Below are 9,511 nucleotides of genomic sequence, written 5' to 3' on the forward strand. Positions count from 1 at the left end.
CAGAACTCAAAGAACAGGAATTACACTAAAGTTCAAAAAAGTGAAAACTCTTACCTTGGTCTGTGACGATGCAAGCTACCGCAGCAATAATGCATACTATCACAAGTAGAACAGCAAGGAGAAAATGCACAAATCTTCCAACTGATTTGATTGTGAGGATCTCTAAAAGAGAAAGAACAATCACTTTGAAATAAGTCTTGCACAGCTGAAAATGGCGACATGGACGTTGGGATGGAGTGCACCCTCAGCAACTTTGCTGACAACACCAAGTTGTGTGGCACGGTCAACTGGAGGGAAGGGATGCCATCCAGAGGGACCTGGACAGGCTTGAGAGGTGGGCCTATGCCAATTTCGTGATGTTCAACAAGGCCAAGTGCAAGGTCCTGCACCTGGGTCAGGGCAATCCCAAGCACAAATACAGGCTGGGCAGAGAATGGTTTGAGAGCAGCCCTGAGGAGAAGGACTTGGGGGTGCTGGCTGACAAGAAGCTCAACATGAGCCAGCAATGTGCGCTCGCAGCTGTTGACTAAGTTACTTAATTTTCTTCCCTACTTTGAAATACAAAATAACTAATTCCTGAACTGTAACATTACTGTATTAAGCATAAAACTTCAACTTTTAAGAGGAGGAAGATAAAAAGCAAAATTCGCTAGAGCTGGTGTACATAAAGTCAAAGACCAAAGTCATCTGCTTTTTAACAGGATTTTGACATTCAAATATCTGTCTACCAAAACATTTTTTTTTTCACATTTTTGCAAACGTGCAGGGGAAAATCTGCTGAATATAAATGATACATAATGCAGCAGAAAACACTGAGCAGTTTCTGTTTAGTTTGCATTGAATATTGACTCAAGAATGCTAAATACTCACCTAACCATTGGCTTTCCTCTGCACGCAGTCTGTTAGGTTTTCTGTAGGCTTCAGGCAGACATACCCACACTTAGCAAGGTAAGGAATTATCTGGGGGAGAGAAAGTAGAATAATTCCAATATAAAGTTAGATGGCATTTCTGCACAGATTTCATTCGTGTATTTCCCTCTGTACTATGGTTTGGGCTCCTGACAGAAGTACTGTGTTTCCTAAAACTGTTACCAGATTTTCTTGAAAGATAGTTTCCTTACAACTGATACAAATAACAAAAAATGAAGAGAGATTAATGAGATAAGTAAGAATCTAAGAAAATTCAGTGTGAACATATCAGGTATGTTTGCTTTAAGCTTTATAGCACAGGGACATCTACAGAACAATATAGACTTAAATTGCCACCATGAGAAGAGGCTTGATATCTACCAATTTGTAAGTTAAAAAAAAAATAATAAGAAAAAAAATTGTGATATACAGTGCTATGCTTGCATGTTGTTTGTTAGTCATAATTAGTACAACTCTTCACACCAATTAACTATATAAAAGCAAATACTCTTTTCGCTGAAAATAAATAAAAAATGTTACCTCTACAAAAATATCAGTGCTCTCCTCACTTCCTGGTATCCTCACAGAAATTCTAGTTTCATTTATCTAATAATTACATGAAATCCCAAAGAAGGGGGGGGGGGGGGAGTTAAAGACATTTATCACAAAAGGAATCATTACTAAGTTAAATCACATTTAATGTTTAATTACATTTCCAATTGCATTTAATAGGCTTTAAAACTATTACATATTCTTAACATCTGAATTATAGATAGTACGTATATTTATCTTTAAATCTACTAGTCTAATATAACAAAACAGGGCGAATATCTTAATAGGAATTACAAGCAAGGTGTGTTTCATGTTAGCGAAGCCTAATTAACTAGTTACTATACATTTTCTTACGTTTTCATGTTCATTGATTAATGTAATTCTGAACAAAATAATATTGTTTAAAAATATTCTTAAAAATCATGAATATAATCTCAAAAAGTGAAATAACATATTGGAACAATGGATCAAAGCTCTTCTGAAAGCAACCACAGTTCTTTTAGACCTCAGTGTTTGCTTGCCAGCTCTGCTGATTTGACTTCAGTCGAAGCATACGCTAATACAGAACTTGGAGAACTATGCTTTCAATTTATTATGATTTAACAGAAAATTAGCATTGCTCCCATATTTTTTTTCAAGAAGTACTTCATACTTTTGATGCTCATAAAGCAGTATTAAATATTCAAGCCCCAGGTTGCTTGTTGTAAAATTCACTTCTAATTCTGTTTCTATTTTACAGTTATATTTGGATTCCACAGACTTCCTAAGGGTTGAAAAGATTTCAGTATAAAATGGTTAATAACTACGTAAAAATGGATTTCTGCTATAACTGTGCTTGTGATAGGCACCGTACACCCTGCAGATGGCACCTTATAACCTAACAGAGTGTGGTTTTGAAGGAGCAAGTCAGAAGGGTTAGTTACAACAGGGACCCCTGCAGTTGTTTGAATTCAGGCACTGTTGGCCTGAAAATGTGTGTGGTAAAACTACCTAGCCCATTAAATCTCCAACAGATTTAGAATTCTCAAAATTCCCATTTTAAGGTCATTTTAAGTATGATATAGGGAAAGATTCAGAAGTAGGTCTCAGACCCTATTCAATATTCAGGCCAAGAAGGTATTGTGAAACATTTTGAAGAGTCATTTTCCCCCCTTCAGGATGATGTCTATATGTGTACATAGCACTTACCCATTTCAATACAACTTTCACTTTTCATTACTTTATCTTTACAGCCTGTGAATTTAAATGGATATTTTAAATTTTAGCAAATGCATGATCTATGTGCATTTTCACTAAAGTCCATCAAAACATGCATAAATGAATCCCTAAGTACACTATATTTTAGAAAGCACAATCCAAAATAGGTACTAGCCTATTGGCTCCTGCTCAGTGAACAGTGGTTTTGTCTTACTTTCTATCACCATCCTTAATTCTATCACTACATCCTCAAACACACACCACTTACATAATCTTCATAGACGGCTGCCTAAAATGTGATAGTGATGAGCAGGCAGTAAGTAAAAAAATCCCAGTGGTCCTTCTTGTGGCAACAAAAGCTTGTTTACCAGTGATTATCTTACTGCATATTAAGAGAAACCAAAAGAAAAGCATCCCATTATCAGCCTGCTCTGCTTATTATCTATCTCCCAACAATACAAATCAAAACAAGAAAGAAAATAAACAGGTATGACCTATTTCAAACTATAGTTAATTCAACCCCATCTAGCTGGGGAACGTCCTCTGTATGGAAGCATACTACGTACGCAGCAGCTATGCCTTGATCCTGACCCAAGAAGTCAAATCCTTAAGGGAGGTATAATGAATATAGCTGCCTTCTCATTACTGAGGCGGACACCTGCTCTCCTGGTGGACAGGTGCTTGTCGGTGTGGAGATCACCAGTTCTACAGTCATCACAGAACATGTTCTTTAAAGCACCTCCAAACTTATAGGCTGCCTTACAATTTTAAAGAAATAATAATATTCCTGCTTAATGTTTACTAAGAATTACATTGAAAAACTGTATAGCTAAAAGCATAAATTCTTTTTAAACTGACAGCAGAAGTAGTGTTTTTTCCTTTGAAAAACAGTATCTATTCCTCTGTTGCTAAAAGATAAATGTCAAGGAAACAGAAACAAGCATGGGGAAAAAAAAAAAAAAAAAACAAAAACAACAAACAAACAAACCAACAAACCACTGCTGAAGAGCTGGTTGCATTTGAGTTCTCAGCTTTGATGACTGTGTGTCTACAGGGTGCTAAATAGATTTCAAAACACATTGAAAACAGAAGCCATTTCTGGCCTTACTAAGGAAATCCGTCCAATAATGTGAAAAAAAATAGCAGTATCATTTAGCAAAAAATGCTTGATAAATTACCTAGTGTAGTTAGCAAAAAGGTTTTTGATAGAAAATCCTCTTTTATATTTGCTGGGGGTACGCTGTAAGCATGGATGAAGTATTTTCTTTCCGGTTTCTTTCCGGTTCTACGGGGAATCAAAAATAATGGAACTGCCACTAAAATAAAAATGAAGAAAAGTTCACTTCAAGGACTTAATACAAAGATAGATATATACAATCCTAATGGGGACAGGTTTAACAGAGAAAAATTTATATAGATTAGTAACTGCTAACACAGTTACTTTAAAAGTGCACTTAAAAAGGATAAAAATAGATTTTTAGGAAAAGAGAATTCTGTACTCGGAGACAGGAATAAGATATCGAGTGTCAATTTCATTATTATGTATATGCACACCTATAGCTTGCAGCCAATATGAAATAATGAAAATTTTAGCCCACAATGAAGGGGGGTTGTCCCCTATCACACCATCCTCTGTCTCAGATAATCCCGTGACAGATCAAGTTATTTCTGGCTTGTGCTACCCTGGCTCAAACTATCCATTTGAGAACAGGAGAGATGAAGTTATGGAAAAGAAACGGGCTAATTTTCCCATAGCCTTGTTCTCAGTCTCCCAAAACACAGGGCTCAAATCCCTCTTTCATTAAACATCCGAAGGAAGTATAAAACTACTATTTTTTCTTTTTCAGATCCCTTTTTACTAATTTCAGCAGGGGGGAATTTTTACTCCATACTTTTAACTGTCACTTCCCTATTCCTCACCTTCTTCTTCCCAAACTAAAATAAGTTAAGAAAACAACTACTTTAAAATATTCTTACTCTTTGATTACCAACTGCAGGTTGTCTGAAACTTTTCTGTAAAATTGCATCAAATACACTGAAAATGTTCAATTCCTTTCTGGTTACACAGATCTTTGTGGCTGTCAGTTCTTTGATGCTGGCTAGACGTAAAGATGATGTTTGCTGATCAATAAAAAATAAAAATTGTTTCACCTCATAGAATATTAAACAGAGAAAGCTTCTGTGATAATTATGTCTCAGAATAAAACCTGGTAATTTTAATATTTGGCATCTACTTGGTCCTTTGACCTGTTTACAGAACTAACACCAGAGACTGTAATACCTTTCTCAATTTGTTTTATCCAGCTCATGCCACGCTCATCACTCCGGAGCAAAAAACATCTGAATTATTAAAGCACAAAATATCTAAATAATACTCTGCTTTTCCGCTCTCCTCTCAGTCTCAGGTATATTTCCACTGTATCTTTGTACCCATGTCTGTCTTTGCAGCTGTAATAAAGTGATTTTTAGTCTTTTCATTGCAGACCTAAAAAACATCTCATTGAAGGCAGAAAATCCTATATGAAATATATTATATTCTAACAAGTGTGGTCCCAGATCTGGGAACCAGAATTCATAATTCTGCTGGGGAAAAGTAGACTCTGAAGTTTCATAGGATACTACAATTTCTCACCCTCTCCATGTCCGCAGGCTATAAGCTACCTTTATGTCCCCTGCACTCCACAAATAACACTTTATCTTTTGTGAGAATATCAGTAAGATACTCTCTTCACAGAATCACAGAATGGTCAGGGCTGGAAGGGACCTCTGGAGATCATCTAGTCCAACTCCCCTGACAGAGCAGGGTCACCTACAGCAAGTCGCACGGGACGGCATCCAGGCGGGTTTTGAATGTCTCCAGAGTGGGAGACTCCACAACCTCTCTGGGCAGCCTGTGCCAGTGCTCTGCCACCCTGAAAGGAAAGAAGTTGCTCCTCATGTTAAGATGGAACTTCCTACGTTCAAGTTTGTGCCTGTTACCTCTTGTCCTATCACTGGGCACCACCGAAAAAACACTGTTCCCATCCCCCTGGCACCCTCCATTTAAGTAATTATAAGCATTAATAAGATCCCCCCTCAGTCTTCTTTCCTCTAGACTAAAAAGACCCAAGTCCCTCAGTCTTTCCTCATAAAAGAGATGTTCTAATCCCCTAATCATCTTCGTAGCCCTCTTCCCTAGATTCCAAACATTTTTTCCCAGCTTGTATTTAGCTTTGACATTTAGCTTTGTCATTTGACATTGACAAATTTTCCCATTTGTATTTAGCTTTTGTTTCTAACATAAAAAAAGTTTGATGACCAAAAGTTTGGCTATTTTTTCTCAACATAGTACTTTTGTCTACAAGCCCTGCCCTGTCCATGGTCCCCAATGGCATTCCCATGTCCCAGTGAACATGTATTGACTCCTTAGAGGGGCTGTCTGCATTCACTGCAACGATGCACCTAGAGCCACAAAGTCAGTTAATATATTGGCCAGCCCAGGAGAAAATACCTCTATTGATTTGGAAACATGCAGGTTTATACAAACCAAACTCTTCAGAACAATTATCTGCTTTAAACCTCGATGGTTAAACTGAAAGGCAGTAGGATACCTTTTATTTGCTCATGCCACATTTCTGGCATTACCAAAAATAAATAGTTCATTTTCTTTTTCTCCTTAAGATCCCCACCAGCCACTGTGACAACAATCTTACCATCTGTGCTGACGCTTCAACTTATACTCATGCAATAGGACTGAAATTGTGTTTCAACTCCTTTTTCAACCAATACAGCACTGAGGTTATGAAGATCTGCTGGTGCAATGCCATACCGCTTTCTCAGCTCAGAAGCAGAACCTCGTGAAGAAATACAGCCAGGAATTAAAATAGGCTGATCATAGCTAACATATCACCATCTGTCCATCAGTCTCTGGATTGCATGTTTACCTGGTCTTGGGGTGGGTGGGGATGACACGACAAAAATAACCCCACACTTAGAATTCTGAATTTCAGTATCAGTTCATGAATAACAAAGCCATTCTTCTCCCATGCACTCAGAAAAATCTCTAGAAATCACAGAATGAAGAACGTGATGTTTACTTCCTTTCTTTTTTAGCTAGATGAAAACTATTTGTCTCAAGCTGCAGTGACTGATAAAAATCAAAAGAGATATGGTATAAGCATATAAAGTCATCACACTAGCATAAGTTTGTACATCACATGTTTGTGGGACATTTTCTGTACCAGTATATATATGTCTCCTTCACTATACGTAAGGTGAAAACATTTCTTGTAAAAGAAACAAAGCCATACTTTTTAAAATGCAACAGCCCTGGAACTCATGAACTATCCTATGTCTTCGGCAATGCAATGAGCTGAAACAAACTGTCAGAATTCCACTGTTCCTTTGGATTGACCAGAAGTTATGCAACAAACATGGAACTCCTCTCCTGCAGGACTGAGCAATGCCCCTTATCCTAAGAGTTTGTAGGGAGAAGTTGGGAGGCAACTAGAAATCCTTCTGAGAAGGGAGGCAAGTCCCTGGGAGCACTGAGATGCAGAAGACAAATGTAACTGCAATATGTTTACTCAGGGAGACAGCAAGAAAGAGAGAGAAAATTTAAAGGAGGACAGTGCAACACAAGCTCTAGGTATGTAAAGAACATATGCCACTTGCAATTTATTTTAGCAATCACAGATTGGAAATTGGATTTTTTTAAACTTACTATTTGTACATACCTGTTTCTAAGCCACACACAACAGACTGTAAGAAAGAAAAGTTGTATGTTTTTTTTTTTTAAATACCCAAATTGAGAAGTCATATCTGAGAGCATTCTCTGTGATCTTTAGTATTTCCAAATTACCAGCTTTAAAGAAATAACACGAATTTGAAGACAGAACTCACACTTTCAGTTTCCTCTAGTTACAGGTATCCCCTTGAGCTATTAAAACATACATGACAAAATAAATTGTCCTTTTGTTTTGCACATCTGGTGGGATTTTTGTGTGTAATTAGCTTTACTATCTTCTTCTACAGTCAATTTCTTCTTTCAGCAAAGGTGCACATACCAACAGAAAAAAATCCACATTGTTTGATGTTTGGGTTGTTATGTTGGGGGGAGGGAGAGTTGTTTATGGTGTTTTTTTTTTCTAAAGGCACAGTAAGTTAGCTTTCTCTCAGAAAATGACATTAAGTTATTGTTAAATTAATTTCTAGCAAATTCCTGAGCCAGAAGTACGGAAGTGTGCTCACAGATAACAAATGAACAAGGGGAGAACAAAGTAACAAGATTACTACAAATAGCGTGACAAGCCATAGTCACCACACAGCAGTTACGTAGCTTATGGATAGCTTTTTTTTTTTTTTTTTTAAATGGTGCTTAGGTGCTTCAGCACTGAACTTAAAAGAATAAAGGTAGATCTAGCTTCTTATTCAAACCTTTTAAGACTGCAAATGAGGTGGACATCTTGGAAAATAGACTATTAATTTTATATTTGTGTAGAACTTACCAAAATACATATCTGGACCATAAGGACAGATCATAAGAAAGGAAGAATATATCAAAACCTCTGGACATTTTATGTACTAAGGGATCTTTTCTTGTAATAAGCAGGAGTTATTGCTTTGGCTCTACACTACGATTGTATTCTTCAGAAAAGAGCTGACATTCTTCCTTTTAAAAGACGTATTATCACGTTTAAAACACTGATTACTATCAACATTTGTGTCTTGTTTGTCTTGGAGTCAAACATTATTGAGAGAGAGGTTATCTAAATAATACCAAGTACTGACTTTGAACTCAGCAAGTTTCCCTCTCCACCATACATCCTTTAGGACAAGTGTATTCTTGCTAAGGTGAGTAGCTTCTCACAATTTTAAAGACAAGAAACTTGAATAGTAAAGCTGAGCACAGCAGCTATGGATTCAAGCCATTATCCCACACAGGAATAGAAGTCACCCAAGTGTAGCCACTGCAGCATCCTTCTAGTGCATGAAGAATCAGTTTCCCTCAATGGCTTCAAGTCAGCGTAAGAAACTATTCATTTGCTCATTCAAATTGCTTTTGATGCAGGAAAAAGAGGAAGGTGGATGATTTCCCCTTCTTATCTTACCAGTTTATTTTGCCCCCGCCACTACAGCTACTCAGTACCAAATTCAGCAGGACACAAGGTGCCAGACTCATCTCCGTTGATAAAAATGATACAATCTCTTTGGTCTGGGTAGAACTACTTTTTATTCCCAAGACCAACTTCATTACGAATCATTCATAGCCTAAGCTGTGTGCTGAGACCTTTAATTATCCTTTTTTTTTTCCCTCCCAGGCAATTTATATCTCAGTTCTTCCCCCCCCCCCATGCCACGCCATCACTCCCGTCAGCAAATTTTCAAAACACCACAAAGAAAACCTAATGCATTTAGGCTGAAAGTCAGTAAATATGGAAAGAAATACCTTACAATATGGAGAGAGACATACAGGTGACAACTAAACACAGAACCAGATGTCCACCCTGATATGCCGAACACCACTACAACTCTTTAAACCTTCGTCAACAGGAGATTGGATAGACAAAATAGAATAATTTTTTGCCCTTTTGGTGCTTTCTCTGAAAGCTAATGGTGCTGATGCAGAAAGCAATGGAGTACAGCAGGCAATGACAAGTACCCATTTTTAATCCTAACATTTTAACCTTAATCTGTCCCTGCATTAGTTGAAAAAAATGGGCTGATAATCAGCCTTACTTCCTGGAAGGTCTGATTTTTTGCATATATTTCCCTCCTTTCACAAATACAGGCGTAGGGGTTTTTTTTACCTTTGATCTTTAACTTAGAATGTTTGGTCTGTGCACCAGTGCAGATGGTGCAATGACAAAACCTT

The sequence above is a fragment of the Vanellus vanellus genome, assembly GCF_965231255.1.
Source record: "Vanellus vanellus genome assembly, chromosome: 9".
In the NCBI taxonomy this organism is placed as follows: Eukaryota; Metazoa; Chordata; class Aves; order Charadriiformes; family Charadriidae; genus Vanellus; species Vanellus vanellus.